This window comes from Miniopterus natalensis, chromosome X (assembly GCF_054644295.1).
Source record: "Miniopterus natalensis isolate mMinNat1 chromosome X, mMinNat1.hap1, whole genome shotgun sequence".
In the NCBI taxonomy this organism is placed as follows: domain Eukaryota; kingdom Metazoa; phylum Chordata; class Mammalia; order Chiroptera; family Miniopteridae; genus Miniopterus; species Miniopterus natalensis.
The window spans coordinates 96,729,527-96,748,216 of NC_142103.1; the positions used below are offsets into that span (position 1 = coordinate 96,729,527).

At 41.2% G+C, this 18,690-nt stretch overlaps 1 protein-coding gene across 2 annotated transcripts in view; it reads left to right on the plus strand.

The window, feature by feature from the left end:
- The window catches only part of SH3KBP1 (SH3 domain containing kinase binding protein 1), a 308,270-nt gene that overhangs the window by 219,240 nt on the left and 70,340 nt on the right, over positions 1-18,690 (plus strand). The window lies entirely within an intron of this gene.

Sequence of the window (18,690 nt, forward strand, 5' to 3'; positions counted from 1 at the left end):
CCTTGAGTGAGGATTAAAAAAAGAGCCTGAACCAACAATGCCAGGCAACTAATGACACCAGAGCTTAAGTAGCTTGCCAAAGGTCAAATTATTTGAGGGAGAGAACTGGCCCTGTTACCCACTCCATATGAAAGTGGTATGCTAGACAATGCTAAGGGCAGGCACCTTCCTGGAATAGCAAACTATTCCCTGCTTTGCTCGTCACCCAAGAACTTGTCCATCTTTTTGCCTGTAAAATATCCTCCCCTGAACTTATTTCAGTGCATCTCTGTAGGTGTTTGGTGTTTTCCGTGGTGGGAGGAAATCAGAGGGGAAATTCTGCCCTCTTGTTCCATTCTGCCAAGGAGGTTGGGCAGTTCTCTTTCTTTACAGTCCTTCCCCTGGTCCCTAGGCTGCGCCTCCTCTGGGCTGCTTCTTATGCATGGGGCACTTCCTATTTTGGATCAGAACCTTAACCTAACAGTCCGGATAGGGAAGTTGTTAGGTGGGTATGAGGCATAATACAAATATTTCAATAAATAGCACAAATACAGAGAAAAGGCGAGAGCACTTTCTCCTGTGATGATAAAGCAAGCAGAGAATTCAGTAGCTGCCATTCTTGACAGTGGGGAGACTCATTTTCCTACATCTGTTCGAAGGGGGCAGCCTCATTTTAATTGAAAACCAGATGTATCAAGAATATTGAATAAGGTTTGGGGAAAAGAAAAAACCAATATGGAGAGTCCCTTATCTGAACACATCTATTTCTACCTTAACACATCCTAATCCAATCCTTGTCATTTGATTACATATGATGAGAGTACATTCATCTTGATTCTTTCCTTCTCCTGGCTAATAAATTAGTCTGATAAAAAGAATCAGGTTTTTCTTTTTAAACTTTTTTTTTTTTTTTTAATATATCTTTATTGATTTCAGAGAGAGGAAAGGAGAGGAAGAGACAGAGATAGAAACATCAATGATGAGAGAGTCATTCATTGGCTGCCTAGCCCACAACCCGGGCATGTGCCCTGACCAGGAATCGAACCCCCATCTCCTGGATCCTAGGTCGACGCTCAACCGCTGAGCCATGCCCAGCTGGGCAAGAATCAGGTTTTTCTGAAGAGCTTAGTCAGAAAGGGACTTTCTCCTGGTCCCATCTACACAGGAGGGAGAAAGGAAACGGGTGTGCCTGTGGAAGGCTGCTGGCAAGAGTGTCCGAAGCTTGTACCCAGTTTCCCTGGTTTCATAGCTTAATGTATTAGGAAGCAGTTTGGAAACTGGAAACTGTGAAGCAGCTTACAGATATTGCTATTACATTTGTAGACATGGCCTTGCCATCCTTGCCATACCGTTGGTCCTTGACCTGGCTTGAACACTGGTCCTGCTCCTCGGGCTTAGAGTTTCCATGTCATTTTGACTCTTGCTCCCCCCACCCCAGTTCAGCAGCACAGAACCTAGGGATTCTGCCCTCCTGAGTCCCTGGCACTTCCTCTCTGTGGTAGAGCCAGGCCCAGGTTGGAGGCTGCTTCTCCCCAGCCTCCTCCCTCCCCCAGCACCCTCCACAGCATCTGCTCTGGAGGAGAGCCCAGGGGTAGCTAAGGGTGGAGGGCTACTTCATCCCTAACACTCCAGCCCCTTCTTTTTAATCATCCTATAATGGTGCTTCGCTCATGGAACACCTCTTCTCCAATGAAAGTCTTTAGTAACTTTCCTTTCTTGTAAAATCCTACTCAATTATCCTGCACCCATTGGCCCAGGTGATCTGACTTCAGTCTGGCCTTCTGACCTTGGTATGTGTCCCTGTTTTACATGAACAAACTCTCAAAGGATGTCCCCATACTGCTCGTGTGTCCTCCCTAACTTGACCCAGACTATGTTCCTGCTGCCCAGATGCCCTCCGCCTACCCCTTTAGCTGATTGTTCAGTAGTTGATAATATACCAGTCTTAACTTATGCTGTATCATGCACTCAGGCCCATTGTGAGCTCATCGCTTTAAAAAGTCCTTTGCATTCCATCACTTTGTTTTTATTATCATTTATATGGCCTGTGACATCAGGTCTCTTGATATCCTGTGCTTCTGCAGGTTTTGACTTTATTCCCATGAATGACCTAGCATTACAGTTGGTTGGAAACAGCATGTTAAATTGACAAGTGCCACATAGGCCACCAGCTCAGAGAAACCAGGGTTTGAATCCCAGCAGCACCACTCCTGGCTGTGGGTCTTTGGGCATGTCACTTAACCCCTCTGAGTGTCAGTATTCTCAGCTATAAAGCTGTCCTCACAGAGCTGCCTTGAGGATTTACTAAGAGGCTGGGCATAAAGTACCTCTCACAGGGAGGGGTCCACCAGTGAGTGGTACCTATAATCCTAGAAATTGTCACTTCAACTCCAGTTGCTCTTCCTCTGACCTTGAAACAGGAGTGTCTGGGCCTAGTTTGCTGCTGGGGCTGGAACGCCATGACGTGAAGTAGGTAATAATGGTGAAAAACCCACCTGAAATAGTTCAGAATTCACAATGGGTAAGATTTCAACAAGAATTTGGAGAGGAAAAAATGGGCCATAAATATTTTGCCTGCTGAAAGTGGGAAAAATGGAGTCTGAGTCTATCAAACCCTGCTGACATTATAGAAAATTCTTAAATCTTCCTGAGTCAAGGAATTGCTCTGAGTTCATTTAGGCTATTGTATGCCATTGATATTGGAGAGTGAACAACTTCACCATGATTTGTTCAATCTGCATTTGGATATGCATCTTTATTGTATGTATAAGTTGAGATGAAAGACCTGAATTGCTGCTCTCTGATTCTGATTGCTTTGCTGTAGAGGTTCTCAGTTTACCCCAAATTCCATCGTGTTTTCCTTTCATAGTTAAGGTGGTTTCCCCTTGCCCTGCTTTGTGTGCTGTGGCAGGTGTCACAGGGCAGGCTCTGCACTCATTTTTAGCACTAGGTTGTCACTTCCTGTAGCTTTCTAGAAAATGAGTCAGACACCTTTAGTGGGAGTGCCCAGAAGCCCTCCGCAATTCCTGAAATAATGTGCAAAGACCCGAACTATTTGTGTGTGTGTCCCTGGAAACAGGATGAACTGTGGCAACCCAAACGGTTTGTTTTTTAGTTTATTTATAAAGAATTCTTGTGGATTTGGGAACATTTCCACTTGTGCAGAACACACCTGTGTTTAGCTTTTATTTCCAGTCACAAAAATAACTCCTTCATCTGTGTTCCTCCCGCCCCCATCCCTGCCTTCCTGATTGTACCCAGAGTGTAGCTGAAAGGCTTCAGAAACCTCTGGGTCTGGTTTCCAACCAGAGAACCTCCCTGGAGATAGGCTGAAAGCAGCCTGGAGGGGTCAGGCCAGGCCCAGCTGTGACGAGGGCCACCACTGAAGGGTGCTCCTTGCCCTGGCCACTGCCTCTTGAGGCTGAATGAGCCCAGCTGTAGAGATAGACCATGTTTTTACCCTTAGCCTACAGTCTTCTGGCCTCAGAGTGGTCTTTTCCTCCCAGCTACTTCCCTCCCCAATCTGGGAGGAAGGGCTTCCCATGTGACCTGTTTGTAAATAAGGATCTTTAGCTATTTCTTATAAAAATCCTCCCCTGAGTAGCTGTGTCCTTGACCCTTACTAAAGCAGACACAACCCCTCTGTTTCTTCATGGGTACTTGCCTATTTGACAACATCAAGGTCAACGCTAAGAAGGATAATTGTATTGGCTAAAATCATGGAGCAGTGGAGATGGAGGGAAGGGGAGAGAGACAACATAAGCCAGCATTGATGTTCAGGGTGATGGGTGCACCTGAAAGAAAAAGGAACCCAAAGGGTTAGATACAAGTAGAGGTATAAGGTAACCACCACACGAAAAACAAACTGGGAGTTTCGCCTTTGCCTAGGGATGTATCAAACCAGGGAGCCCAAATGTTTGGAGTTAGCCCTGTGGTGAGGGCATATTAGGACTGAGTACTAATTACCCCAGCTTCCTCCATCTCTACCTCAATGTGTTTTCCTCTCTTCTTTCCTAGACAACAGTTGAGCATTTAACTTAATAATGGCTCAGTCTACCTGCATGACTGCAGGTTCCCAGTGCAAGACCTTCTGGGTCACTGGCAGCAAGAACCCAGGACTCTTCAGCACCACTCCTCTTTCCTCCTGAGTTTCTCTGCAGCTCAGCCTCACAGCAGCAGCCCTGGGAGTTAGGTGGAACCATGGGTGTTCTGTTCAGATTACAAAGGAGAAACAGAGGCCCGCATGTGGAAGTGACTTTCCCAAGGTTCTCACAGAAAGTCAGTGGCAGAGCCAGGGCAGAGGCATCTCCTGACCCTGAACTTGGGGGCTGGGCAGAATGGTACTGTTCAAACATCCTGAGGGGTAGTCGGATGCTTGTGGTAGGTAGGGCTCAGTCGTTCCCAAGATGACTTTTGTACTCACTGAGTCTCTCACTGTTGCTAAATATCTAGGGCAGGGGTCTGTGGGATTTTCTTTCTAAATTGATGAGATTTTCATTATTTTATCAAGAAAACAGTATTACCACGCCATCACCCCATCCAGTTGTTTCTGATGCTTGCATTTTGGTGTCCATGTTTCTGATGTCTTAGGGTCAGGATCATCCGTGACTTTCTGATTCCATTGTCACCTCTACAGAAATGAAATGATAGTCAGTGTAGAGGAAATGATGAGCTCAGCTCAGGGCTAATGTTGGTTCTTTTTATGCCTGAAGCCCTCTCATTCTACTTATTTCTTCTGCTTTTTTCCCATGCCCAGTGTATTTTACCTTCCTCTTTTCTTCTGGGCCCATGTGCCACTGAGTTTTCTGCTTGCTTTTACCATTAAAAAAAGGCAGGAATCCTAAGCTCCTTCCTAAGTCATTCTGTGATTATATGTTCTATTGTTTGTTCTAATGTTTATTTTCCCCTCCTGCCTCCCTCCCATTCATCCATTAATTGAAACATTTATTCATGAGAAAAATGTTTTCAGACTTTCTTGCTTTCTGCCTCACAGGAAGTAAGAATGTTTCCTCAAAGAGAAGTGTCTTTAGAAATCTCAAGAAAGGCTCTCAGCTTTGTATAAGAGAGCCGATCAGCTAAATAGATTACTGGCCTTGACCCTTTCTCTCTCAACTGCTGAAGCTGTTAGCAGAGCTCAAATGCTAGGATTAAATGTGGTTTCAAGGGTGGAGGAGTAAATTAGCAGGTGCCACCCTGAAAATGATGACACCCTGACACACCCATTAGAAGGAGATGTTTTATGAGTGAACGAGGAAGTTAAGTGCAGGTCTGGGATCATCTGGGTTTACACACATTTGAAAAATATCAGTATTCAGCAAATGAGTCATTAATGTCATAGGATGTATTTCTTGCAATATGGCCTGTCTTGTTAGACTGCACGTGTCCTTTCTTAAGATGGAAGTCACAATATATCTCCTCTTAGGAAAATTAGCAATAGCAAGGAATACAGTTTGCTGTTTTGTCTTCCTCTTTCAAGTCACCAGGCCAGTGGCATGGTTGAGAAGAATCCTCACACCATGGTGTATTTGATCAAAACTTCACTGAGCTCGTGTATCCTCCCAAACATGTGGTTTTAAATTAGATGAGGATGAGAAATGTAGGGCTTGAGATGGAAGGAAACTTCTCTTTAGTTTACCAGTAGACAGTCAAAACAATGCCAGCCCAAAATTTCAGTGGTGACGATTGCAGATTTTTCAGACAGATGAGTTACAGTTGCTGCAAATTCCCAGCTTCATATGCCACCACAAATTATATATAACTGTCAAAAGGGACTCTGTGTTTGTTCAACCTGATTGTCATCTCTCTCCAGAGTGCTATACTTTAGTGGCAGGACATCAGTAAGCCTTGCAACAGCATCTTAGGATACTTTTTTTCCTGCCACACACAGAAAAATCTGCAGGTGCCATACAGAATTAGAGAAACTCCCTTTTTTTTCTGTTTTCTATTTCCAGCCTTTCTATTTGTATTACTCTAAGAGGGCTGTTGTGAGGATTAACTGAGATGGTGTGGCTGAAAATGCTTTAGAAATATAAAAGCTAAATGATGGTTATTGCTATGATAAGTTATTGTAGAAAGAAGAAAAGACAAATGTTCAGGGACTGGAAGTTCTTTCTTAGTGTTTGAACTGTCCTGAAATTAAGGCCAGTACTTTCCCTGAAGTTCCCTTTCATTATTTAATTTCTCTTAGGATGAAAGTAATTTATTATAGTTGTATAGCCCCCCATCTTATTAAAGTCTCAAAGTTTTTACATTCACATTTGCATCTTTTAAAATACAGCTTCTGAGATGGCAAGTGGCATTGGATGCACCGTTAAGTAATACTTTAAAATTATAGAAATAATACTTTCTCTTGGAGAACAAATGAGAACAAAACAGATAAATACAGAGAAAAGTCGAAATCACCTGTGGCCTCACCACCTTCAGATACCTCTCTAAATATTTGAGCTATATTCTTCCAGACTTTTTACCACCACCCCACCACCACCATCCACCCACCACAACACAACACACAGTTCAAAATAAAATACGATCATATAATACACACTATTTTTTAACCCTCTGTCCAAAATATATCATGCCTATCTTTGGCAGTATGGTTAAATGGTTCCTTAGCATCCTAATGTATGGAGTACCACAGTTCTCTCATATTTAGCTTGTTTCTGTTTTTTTCCTATTTTAGACTATGTTGCATGTAGTCATCATCTTGTTTGTAAATCTTTGTGCACGTAATTATTTCTGCCACTTTCTACTACTTGTGTAACCTTGGGCAGGTTGCTCAATCTTTCACAGTTTTCACATATGAGAAATGGGGATGATGACAGCACCTGCCTCCCAGTGTTGTAAAGATGAAATGAGTTAAAGTAGGCAAAGCATTTAGAATGCCTGGCTCATGGTAAGGGCTGTCTAATTGTTAGCAGTTATTATTTCCTGATGATAAGTTGCTAAATGTAATGCTGCCACAGTGCCTTTTAAAGGCATTTAAGTGATGTTATGAACTATTGTGCCAATTTAGTTTCCCCACAGGAGTGTATGCAAATATATTCCCCTGTCCTTGTCATCCTGAATATTGACATTTTTTTCTAATCTCTGCTAATCTGATAGGTGGTCACATTTTTAAATTTCTTTTTAAATTTTTTTAAGTTACAGATGTCTCCCATTTTCCTCCTTTTTGTCCCCCTCTACCCAACCCCCACCTCTCCCAGGCCTTCCCACACCATTGTCTGTGTCCATGGGTTACGCATATATGTTCTTTGGTTAATCTCTTCCTGTCCCCTGGTGTTCACATTTTTGAAAATTATGTGTGTAACTTTCCAATTCTTTTTTATAAAAATACCTTATATTCATGACATTAACCTATCATCTTTCACATTTGAAATTTTTTTAAAAAAATATATCTTTATTGATTTCCGAGAGAGGAAAGGAGAGGGAGAGAGAGAGATAGGAACATCAATGATGAGAGAGTCATTGATCCAGCCCACAACCTGGGCATGTGCCCCGACTGGGAATCGAACCCCAATCGCCTGGATCCTAGCTCGACGCTCAACCGCTGAGCCATGCCCGGCTGGGCTGAAATATTTTTTCATAGTTTATGATTCATGGAGACATTTAAGAAAAATGCATTAAAAACAAATACCCTTTAGACTTAAGTTTCCCCATTTTATAGTAAAATTTCATCCTTTTAAGAATAGTTTTACTGAAGGCTTTTATATTGTAGCCCTAGTAGGAAAGGGCAGCAAACTATTAAATGCATTCCTTTTCTGTCTTCCTCAGGGCTTTCAGAGGTTCTATTTAAAGCTTCTGTCCTTACAGTATTTTTTTATAGTGGCATTCAGAGAGCCCCTGAGGTTCCATATGAATGTGCATAAGGATCCTCATATCCTAGACCAGGGTTTGGCAAACCTTTTCTGTAAAAGACCAGAGAGTAAATATTTTAGGCTTTATGGGTCATGCGGTCTCTGTTGCAACTCTGGAAAAGCAGTCATAGATGTAAATGAATGGACGTGGCTGAGTTCCAATAAAACTTTATTTATAGACACTAAGATTTGAATTTTGTATAATTTTCACATTCCTTGAGATATTATTCTTTTGATTTTTCAAAACCATTTAAAAATGTGAAAACTATTCTTAGCTTGTAGGCTGTACAGAAATAGATAGCAGGCCAGATTTGGCCCAAGGGCTATACCTTGTTGGCCAAGGAAATAGAATGTCTAGAAACAGACCCATAGAAATACAGCCAACTGATTTTCAACACAGGTACAAAGAAAATTTAAGAAAGAAAGGATAATCTTTTCAAGAATTGGTTTTGGTGCAGTTGGGCATCCATAGGCAAAAAAGGTGAACCCTAACCTAAACCCAACACATGATACAAAAATTAACACAAAATGAACTACATGTAAAGATCTACATGTAAAACATAAAACATAGAAAGTTATTCATGAACACATAGGAGGACAGAGTTGTTAGACATGACAGCAAAAAACAATCCATGAAAGAAAATACTACTAAATTGGACTTTGGCAAGATTAAGAACTTTTGCTCTACAAAGATAGTGTTAAGAGAATGTTGTTCTGTTTTTTCTTACAAGGCCACCTGAGCCCTAGTGTTTAGTAAATAAGTGCCTGATGTATAATTGAATGAATTTCAAGGACCTTGGTTTTGTTCTGAGTCTTCCTGGGAATTTCTGTGGAATACAAGGCCACAAATCTCCCATATCAGAGCCTTTTCCTGCCCCTTACCCCTATGCTCCTATGTCTCTTCTCCCCAAGGTAGCGAAGAAATACAGCTACACTCCACCAGTCAAGCCTGGACCCTGTTGAGCAGCCAGAGGGCCTGGATTCGACCTGGGAATTGTATTTTTCATTGCACAGGCCTAGAAATGAAATTTGCTGAGCATAGAGAAAAAGACTCCACACAAATTTTTATGCCAGGGAATAAATTTTCCTAATAGAAACATTTAAATATAGATCTGTCTGGTAAAGAATAGAGATAGAAGGTAGTAATTTAGGATTTTACCAATAGCAGCTGCAGCTTGGATGTTTTTGACCTTCATAATGATCATGGCTATGCCCTTCACCTGTTATTGCTTCCCAGTCCTTATCTGTGAAATGAAGATACTTGCTCACCCTCACTCTTACCCTTACCCCCACCCTCTTCTTTGTGTCTCTTAGAGGTGGTACAGGAGCTAAGAAAATCTGTTAAAACATAATGAAAAATGCTTTATAATTGCCAATGTCTTTGTCAATGAAGCAAAATGATTTTTATTATATCTACTATCCTTTTAATGGAAGAAGAGCATGTATTTGGATGCAGTATCAGCACAGTTTTCTAAACATAAATGAAAATGAAAATTCAGCCATAGGATGTACATCCTTGAGAGGTAAACTGTGCCATTAGCCATGTGCTCTGGATGAGCTGAAGGTACCATTAGAAACAGCTTTTTTAATTTGGCATTAAGTGGTCATCTAAATATAAGTGACCTAACAAGTAGAAAATGAGAAGTTTCTATGAAAACATTGTTACATAACTTCACATACTTGATTATGTTTAAATGGACAAAAAAATGTAAAAGTGCTACCATAATGATTTGCATTTTGTGTATGATTTGTTCACATGCCCTCATATGTTACAGTCTCTTGTCATGCTTAGGTCAGATTATAAACACACAGGAAAGGCCCTCTCTCTGCAAACATTTCCTTTTCTCATGCTTACTGATTTTTGAAGTGGGTTTATGGAGGCAGAAAGTCTTTCATTCTACTATTATAAAAAGGCTAAAAGCATAAACATTTCCTGAGACTTAAGAGTACTTAAGCTGCAAATGAAATGAGTAAGCAATTCTTGTCTATTGTTGTGTACAAACTATATGGCTATGTCCCACAACTCCTAGGGATGCCCAATATGAATGGTGAACTTGGAGTTGGGCCAATATGGCAGTATCTGTTGGGTGCTGTTCTCTGAAGAGGCTCCACATAGAAGCATCTTTTTTCTAAGAGGGAAGCAGAGTGTGAGCACTGAGGCCTTTGGGGGCATCTGCTCTGTATGATCTCCTATTAAAATCTCTTCAGGGCTTCCTGATTCCTGCCTGCCTGTCCTAATGCCTGTGGAAGGAAGCTCTGTTCTCTTTCTGGGGCCTGAGATATTGTTTCAGCTTTTTTCTCATTTCTTAGTGACACCTGGACTCAAAGGTTACTTCTGTAGCATTTCCTAACCCATGTGCTAAGAGCAGGTTAAAGGAGTGTATGACAGTGATCCCCTCAGCTCTTCAGGGTGGATGGGAAGGGCCTTAGGTATTTGAAATCTCCCTCTGGGCTGATGGCCTCTAACAATGTTTGGCCTGCAGCAGTATGTCATCAAAATACTATCATTTAAAATGTGTGCCGTTATCTAAAAAGGATTGGGTGGCACTAATTTACTGTATGTATTTAACTTTTCCATATAAAGATGTTTAACAATGAGTACTTTCCTTAGGGAATAGTTCACCTTCCTTGTTAGAGAAGGGTACATATGACTAGCAAAGGAAACTCCAGGATAATTAAAAACCTATGCATGTATCTTCATTTCAGAAATTCTTTCTCTTAGGACATCTTTTGGGAATTAGACCTTGAAATAGCTCACACTTTTAAAGATAGAGCTTAAAGTTCTATTATATCTAGAATAAAATAAATTCATTCTAATTAAAGAAACACTTTTTAAAAATTATCTTCATTGTTGAAAGAATTACAGATGTCCCCTTTTTTCCCCCATTGACCCCTTCTACCCTGCACCCACCCCCCGGCCTTCACCACACTATTGTCTGTGTCCCTGAGTTATGCATTTATGCATATAAGTTCTTTGGTTAATCTCTCTCCCCCTACCCACCCACCCCTGTCTTCCCTCTGAGATTCGTCAGTCTGTTACATGCTTCTATGTCACTGGATCTATTTCCTTCATCAGTTTACTTTGTTCTTTAGATTCCACATATAAGTGAGATCATGTGATATTAAAAAAACACTTTTAAAATGAGAATATAACTTCTGGTTGTGGCCATGATGGAGTAAAGGTTATTAGACTTACCTGCCTGCCACGGAAAACTTTAAAGTTAGATAAAATACATGAAGCAGTTGTTTTTAGGCATTGGACAATACACCGCACAGGGATGTGACTGTTGAGAGAAGCATAAAGTGAGTTCTACATCAACCTTGTTTTTTTGCCTGGGGGCACTTTTTGTAGCACAGAGCAGTAGAGCCCAAACAGAGAAGAAGACGTACTGGATAGAGGAAACAAGTTGTAATTCAGGGCTGCCAAGGTAGCTGGAATTTTTAGGACAGGGAACTGCAGAGTAGCGAGCTATACACAGAAAGAGCTCAAGAAGTCTCTTTATAGGGAATCCTTTGAGCCTTTGGCCAAATACTAAGCTGTATATCAATAGGGCAAGACTCTACCAGGCTTGACAGAAAATAAGTACAGGGAGTGGGGGTGGGATGGGCTGTGAACTGAGTGAATATCTCACCAGTGATGAGAGAGATTGGAGTTCTGGCCAAGCAGAATAGAAAACCCTTGGTGAACACACCTAGTATCCAACTGAAAAGCAAGAAAGGGCAATCATAGGAATGGTACTCCACTAAACCTAGCCTAACAAAGCCTAAAACCAAGCCTTGACAAGTGAAGCTGATCTACAAGTAACTTGCCCACCATAACAAAACTCAACACTCTTGCAAGGAAGACAACAAAATCCATTCAACAATATAGCATACATAGCTCTTAAGAATATACAATAACAAATTATTAGATGTATGAAGAAGCAGGAAAATGCAAGGTATAATATGAGTAGTTTATAAAAGTCATGAGGGCATTTCTGAATACAGATGTTCCTTGGCTTATGATGTAGTTACATCCCGATAAACCCATTGTAAGTTGAAAATATCTTAAGTTGAAAGTACATTTAATACACCTAATCTATGGAACATCATAGCTTAGCTTAGCCTACCTTAACTGTGCTCAGAACAATTACATTAGTCTATAGTTGGGCAAAATCATCTAACACAAAAACTACACTGTAGAATATCAGTTGTTCACCCTCGTGATCACATGGCTGGCTGGGAGCTGCAGCTCACTGCTGCTGCCCAGCATCATGAGAGAGTATCATACCGCATATCGCTAGCCCAGGAAAAGGTCAACATTTCAAAGAATGTTTTCTACCAAATGCATTTTGCTTTTGCACCATTGTAAAGTAGAAAAATCTTAAGTTGAACCATCGAAAGTCAGGGACCATCTGTACAGTTTTCAGGCATCAGTCCATGTTTCAGTTAATATTGGTATGACCTAAAGAAAGCTTAATTACTGATTTTTGTGTGTTACTCATCCAATTTTTTGTTACTAGTTTTACAATATGTAAAATGAAAAAAATCAGAAGCTAGTATAGCAAAACTTGTATGTTATTGCCCAATAAAAAGTCAGGATTTTTTTTACAAGTAGATGAGCTCTTTGACCTCATAACTTCCCAGTATCACCAAACAATTAATGACTGCCTAAGCTTCTATGATCCCAGGATGTTGGCATTTGGACTCTGACATTCTTGGGTGGGCTTATCCCTGGGATTGCCTCCTCGGCTTCCCGCATTAATTGTGATCTGCCAAGGATTTCTGCTGACACTGGGATAAACCATAGCTTTCTTTTTTTCCTTGTTACCTCATAAACAGTGTGCTGATGAGCTGCTTTAGTAACCAACTTATGGGGATGTTGGAAATTCTGAGCAAAAATCCCAGCCAAGCAGAATAATTGCTTCTCTTGGGGTGGTGTTAACAAGCAAAGGCAGAACTGAGCACTCCTGGGCTCTAGCTTCCATAGAGCTTTCTCTCAACAGCCCCCCGCCCCCCCCCGAAGCTCTGTGCAGAAGGCATTCATTAGTAAACATTAAACAGCTCTTTCTGTGTTGCTGGCGGGATGCTGAGCATGTGAGACCCCCTCGGGCACTCCAAGGCTCACTTAACAGCCACACCAAAATTATATAACACTCATTTTCTCTGTGACTGATATCTCAGTCATCAGAGAAGTTCATAAAAAACAGCCACCACACTGGATAACTTCTGGGAAATTGGTACTAGGAAGTGTGGGGACAGCTGACCACCAGACGTGACTAAGCAGAGTGCTTTTCTTTTGCATTTGGACCAGCTGGTGAACCATTTTCATCTTTTAATCTTTTGGTTCGCTATATCCGTTTCTAAGCTATATGCTACTGTCTGAATTCAAATGTGCCTTTTGGAGGTACATTTAAGTTGTTGCCACAATTATCAACAAATAATAAATTCGGTACAGATCAACAGGTAAGCCTGGTCCTATAGATGAAGCATTCTTGTGTAGCTAATCTATGTCTGCCTCTTGTTCAGCTTGACCTTACTTCTAATGTTTGAAAATTGAGAGTAGTAGGTTAATAGTCTAGGAGAAGATTAGGCCATCCATCAATTCATCCATTCAGCTAACATTTACTCAGAATCTATATTTGCCAGGCACTGTGCTAGGTATTTGGTGGATACAAAGTTGTAAAGATAAGATCCTTGTTTTCAAGGAGCTTACCATTTTTGAGAACCATGCTACTCAAAGTGTGGTCTGGGGTCCAGCAGCAATCACATCGCCTAGGAACCTGTTAGAAATGCTGAATCTCAGACATGCTCCAAGCCTTATTGAATCCAAATTGTCATTTTCACAAGATCCACAGGTGTATAGCATTCACATTAAAATTTGAGAAGCACTGGTTTAAATAATTGATCCTCAGTCTTCACATTAGAAGGACCTTTAAAAAGCACTGATTTCCTGGTCCCACCCCATCCCCATAAATTGATTAATTGGTGCGGGGTATAACCTGGGCATTAGGATTTTAAAAAATTACCAGGTGATTCTAAATGCATAGCCAGGTTTGAGAAACACTGCTCTAATATGTTGTTTTGTACTCTTGGTAAAATGGAGCCCAAGATGAGGTTGTAGCTTATTCTTTTAACCATTTTGTAAGCCAGGTGGCAAGTTTGTCTTTTCTAAAGATTTAAAGTGTCCAGACTAGCAGCAGACACACCAGGGCTCCCTGGTGACTTCCTGCTGACAGGTTGTATGTCAGGGAGTAGCTCTTAGCTGGTCTCTGTCAAAATAGCTGTATGGAGTGGCAGAACACTTCAGCTATGTTCCCAAGGGCCCCTCTGGCAGGATCAAGCTGAATGAGGCATGGCATTGAGGTCCAGGCAAGGTCTCCCTCCTCAGACACACTTGGGGACCTTGGCATCTCTCCCCTCAGCCCTCCTCCACGTGTGTGAACTGCTGCCTGGGGGTTTCACCCAAGGATGGTGCTGAGTCACATAACAAATGCATGTGTGTTTAATTAAGCCTTTTTAGCCACATTATCCATCAAGGTCACTGGGACCAGTCCCTAGAACCACAATAATGACAATAACAACCAGCAGCAATTGTGTTGCTCTTTACACCTTGCAAAGATTTTCATGTGTATGAAGAAACTGAGACCCAGAGTTTTTGTCATTAGTGGACAAAGTGAGTATCAGATGGCCCAAGTTTGCTCTCTTCCCCCTCCCTCTGAGATACCTTGGAAAACTGAAGATAGTGCAGAACATAGAGGCTGGAGTACAGCACGTCTAGGACTTGGCATTTTCATTCCTTAAAAGAAAAACCATCATTTGTATCTTATAAGGAAAAATATCATATTTTTCCCTAAAATTTGCCTGGTAATGGGGCATAGAGAAACATTTTGGCCATTCTGAGGACTTGATCATAGAAGAGTGAACATTCTATGTCAGAAATATAATTCTTTCCATATTCTTGAGTCTTGATGAGGGTCCAGGTCTACTTTCCTATGCTTTCGTGCCAGTAGAGCTTGTTTACATATCATTGTTCTGGAAGCTTTCATCTACATGCTGACCTTTTACTCTTTTCCACTGCAAACTCCCACCTCATTCAGAGGCCATTCCCTCACCTGCCTACACTGCTCTTTCCTCGTCCTTAATGGAATCTCAAAATCTGCTTGGATAACCATCATCTTAGATTACTCCTATGGTCCTGGTGTAATTGTTTATAGTGTCCCAGGTTTGGAAATAAATTATATGATCACCCTAAAATCTTCCATTATTTTAGCCACACTGCCTCTCTCCTCAGTGGTCAGCTATTGCCTCATTGTCCTGCCTTCACTCACTTCCTGCCACCCTCCTTGGGGACATCCACTTCCGCCCTGATGACAGTCTGGCCTCAGAAATCATTAACCACCTGCCCCTCAATTCTGCCCCTGTCACTCATGAGTGCCATCTTGACTCACACCTCGTATCACTGTTCAGTAGACGTCGCTTGGGAACCTCCTGGGAGCCAAGAACTGCCTTTACTCTAAGCCAGCAATTTTCAACCGATTTGCAACAAGAATTTTTAAAACACGCAATACCTGACTATTTAGTCAGAGGCACTGACCTCTTTTCCCTTAGACTGTCAAATAAAAAAAATGATAACAGCTAATACAACAGTAGCCATCCGATGTGAATGAAGCAAATTTATACCTATTTTCTTTTGTCAGATTGCAAAAAAATAATGTGCCGCAGAATTTTAGTAATTAGTTTCTTTGTGTCGTGAGATGAAAAAGGTTGAAAATCGCTGGTCTGAGCACTAATTCTTGAACATTTTTTTCTGTGACCCACTTCCCATTCTGGTGATCTTGCCCTTGACCTTTCTCATCACCTCAGTTCTTGCACTCATTCTCTCCCTCCAGGCTGCCCAGCTTCTCTGGGTCCCACTTGTTTTGAAATCCAGCCTAGCGCTCTTGCCAGTGTTTCTGTACCATATCGATTCACTGTGTCTGCATCTTCCACTAGGCTCTGAGCTTGGGAGCCCCATGAGGACATGATTATTTTCTTTTTTCGTCTGAATTCCTCTCTTATCCTGTATATTTCACATCCTCAGTAAATAAATTGAATTTGCTGTTCTTTTACATTTCGGGAACACAGCGCTTGTACTAATAATTCTCTCTTCATCTCTGCCATCAAAGGTTAGTTGTTTTGTCTGGTTTGTTGAGGAGGACTTATTTTCACTTCTCATTTTGCTGCCAAAATTGTTTGTTTCCCTTAAATTAGCTTCTTTTGCTAGAAAAAAGAAATGCCTTGGTTCTCTGTAAGTCTCCATCCCACTGCTGGCACCTTGACCTGAGGCTATTCTCTGTCCTGCAGTAGGCTCCCATTTCCCCTTTTCTTAGTAGTCTAAGAAACATTGGCAGTTTTCTTTTTTGAATGTGCTTATCTCATTCATGAGCTTTGTGTTTGTTCTCATACTAATCAAAACAATTAGATTGTGTTCTGTCTTGTTCTTTCCCTCTTACCTTTAATTACACAATAATTAGCACTGTTAGTGTTTTCCTTAAGAAGCAAAGTATAGATGAGCCATTTAAGCCATTCACCACTGATGGGAGATATAATAACTGTAATGTGATATGCACTGTTTTCCCCTGTAGGCAGGCATCAGTTCTAAAGTTATTCTTATTCTGGATATGTGTTTGCTTATTACAGTTTTCATTATTTTTCTCTCACATATGAAGCGGAAAGCTTCATTACAATGGTTCTTGGGTTACTGCTTGCATAAGGCTAAGGCGAAGCATAGATTTGCACCATTTAGAAAGTTTGAAAGTCTTTTTTAAAAAAATTAAATATACTGAGGTTTAATTTTTTTTAAAATATATCTTTATTGATTTCAGAGAGAGGAAAGGAGAGGGAGAAAGAGAGAGAGAGAAACATCAATGATGAGAGAGTCATTGATCGAGCCCACAACCCGGGCATGTGCCCTGACCGGGAATCGAACCCCGATCACCTGGATCCTAGGTCAATGCTCAACCACTGAGCCACGCCCGGCCGGGTGAGGTTTAAATTTAAATAGGTTTCATGTGTACAATTCTGGTACATCATCTGTATATTGCATTGTGTGTTTACCACCCAAAGTCAAGTCACCTTTTAAAAGAAATGTAGCTCGGCCGGAAGTGGCTCAGCGGTTGAGCGTCGACCTAGGATCCAGGCTATAGGGGTTCGATTCCTGGTCAGGGCACATGCCTGGGTTGCGGGCTCGATCAATGACTCTCATCATTGATGTTTCTATCTCTCTCTCTCCCTCTCCTTTCCTCTCTCTGAAATCAATAAAGATATATTTTAAAAATAATAATAATAAAAGAAATGTAGCACTAAACAATATTTGAGTGCCTTTTGTGGGCATAATTCTGTATCAAATGATCAGAAATGAATTTGAAGTGAAGTCCATTCCTCACATAAGCAAACCCTTAACAGATGAAAAAATTTAAGAGTATTTGAAAAGCTATTAATGATTCTCTCCTCTTTGGTACCAGATTTCTTGGTTAATACCGGTTACCAAAAAGGACCTTGTGTAATATTGTTTGTCTGTCTTTCATGTAAATCTCTAAGCTTTCTGGGGTTAGGGATCATGTTCTCTGCATGTTTAATGTTAGGTGCCTACAGAAGAACTTAAATATATTTTGCATTTAATAGCTACCTGTTGAATTGAATATTGTGAAGTGCAAATTAATACAGAGTGCTAGAGAAAAGATAAAGCATACATCATAGTCACCTTCCTAAAGGTGAGTTTCACTTGGGCTTTGAAGATGAGAAGAACTTGTCCAGAAAAAGAGGAGGAAAAAATGTGCCAGGCATTTCCTCAGGAGCAGATCCTTGTACCTGAAAACAATTTCTAACAATTAGTAGTAAACAAATTCCAGCCCCATAAACTTCTCTGGTATTGCTCATGACATAACATCTCAGGGCTGGAATAGCCGCAGGAGCCATCATCACATACTGCCGCCACCACCCTGTTCATGAATCCCTTCTTTTGGGATTGATGCTAGATTGTTTAGGAGGTGTGACCAGAATAGTTACCTGGACTTCTCATTGCCATTTTTCAAGGAAGGTGAGCATGCCCTCATGTTGGAAGTCTTTTGAGTCTTGTATTGTTCTGGGTAAATCTGAACGTGATTGCTTCAAGTGTCTGTTTTGTGGTGTTGGTTGGGACTAGAATTTAGAGTCTGTGATTAAGGACCCATTTCTAAAACCCACATTCTCTTCTGAAAGTTCAGTTTATCCTTGTAACAGAAACCATTGGGGGAAGGGATGCTGATGATCACTTCTCACCTGAGGTTGGCCCATAAGTTAACTTGTAGAATTATCATGATTTAAGGTATATAGAGGTTATATTATCCTGCAGCAATCCAAGTATTAGACTGCAGGAGATCACAGAACTCATGGTTAGAAAGAGTCTTCATTGATTCCTCAAATGTTTATTACATTTGGCACTGTGCCATGGGCTGGGGGTATAATGGTGAAAAGTCAGATGTGTTCCTCACCTTGCTGGAATATATGATCTAGCAAGACACAAATGAGTTACTTAAGCTATGGCTCTCCAGGGCCCAACAGCCAAGTCCTAGGCCAGCTGCACATCTGCTGCTTGAGCCCCCCTGGCTCCTTCCCCAACCCCATGGTGTTTTGTAGGACCATGAGTAGGTCTCTCCATGAGCCCCGAGCATGATCTCACTTTCTTGAGCATTTCTTGCCTCATATGTAACTTTAAAAGTCTTCTGTGTTCCTAGTATTTTTTTTGAAAGCCTTTGCTCATTTGGGGCTTTAGCTGGAAGTTGTTGATACAATCTGAGAATAAGATTTTTACTCAAGGATGCACACTTGACAGTGGTGTGTATATTGTACTACACTG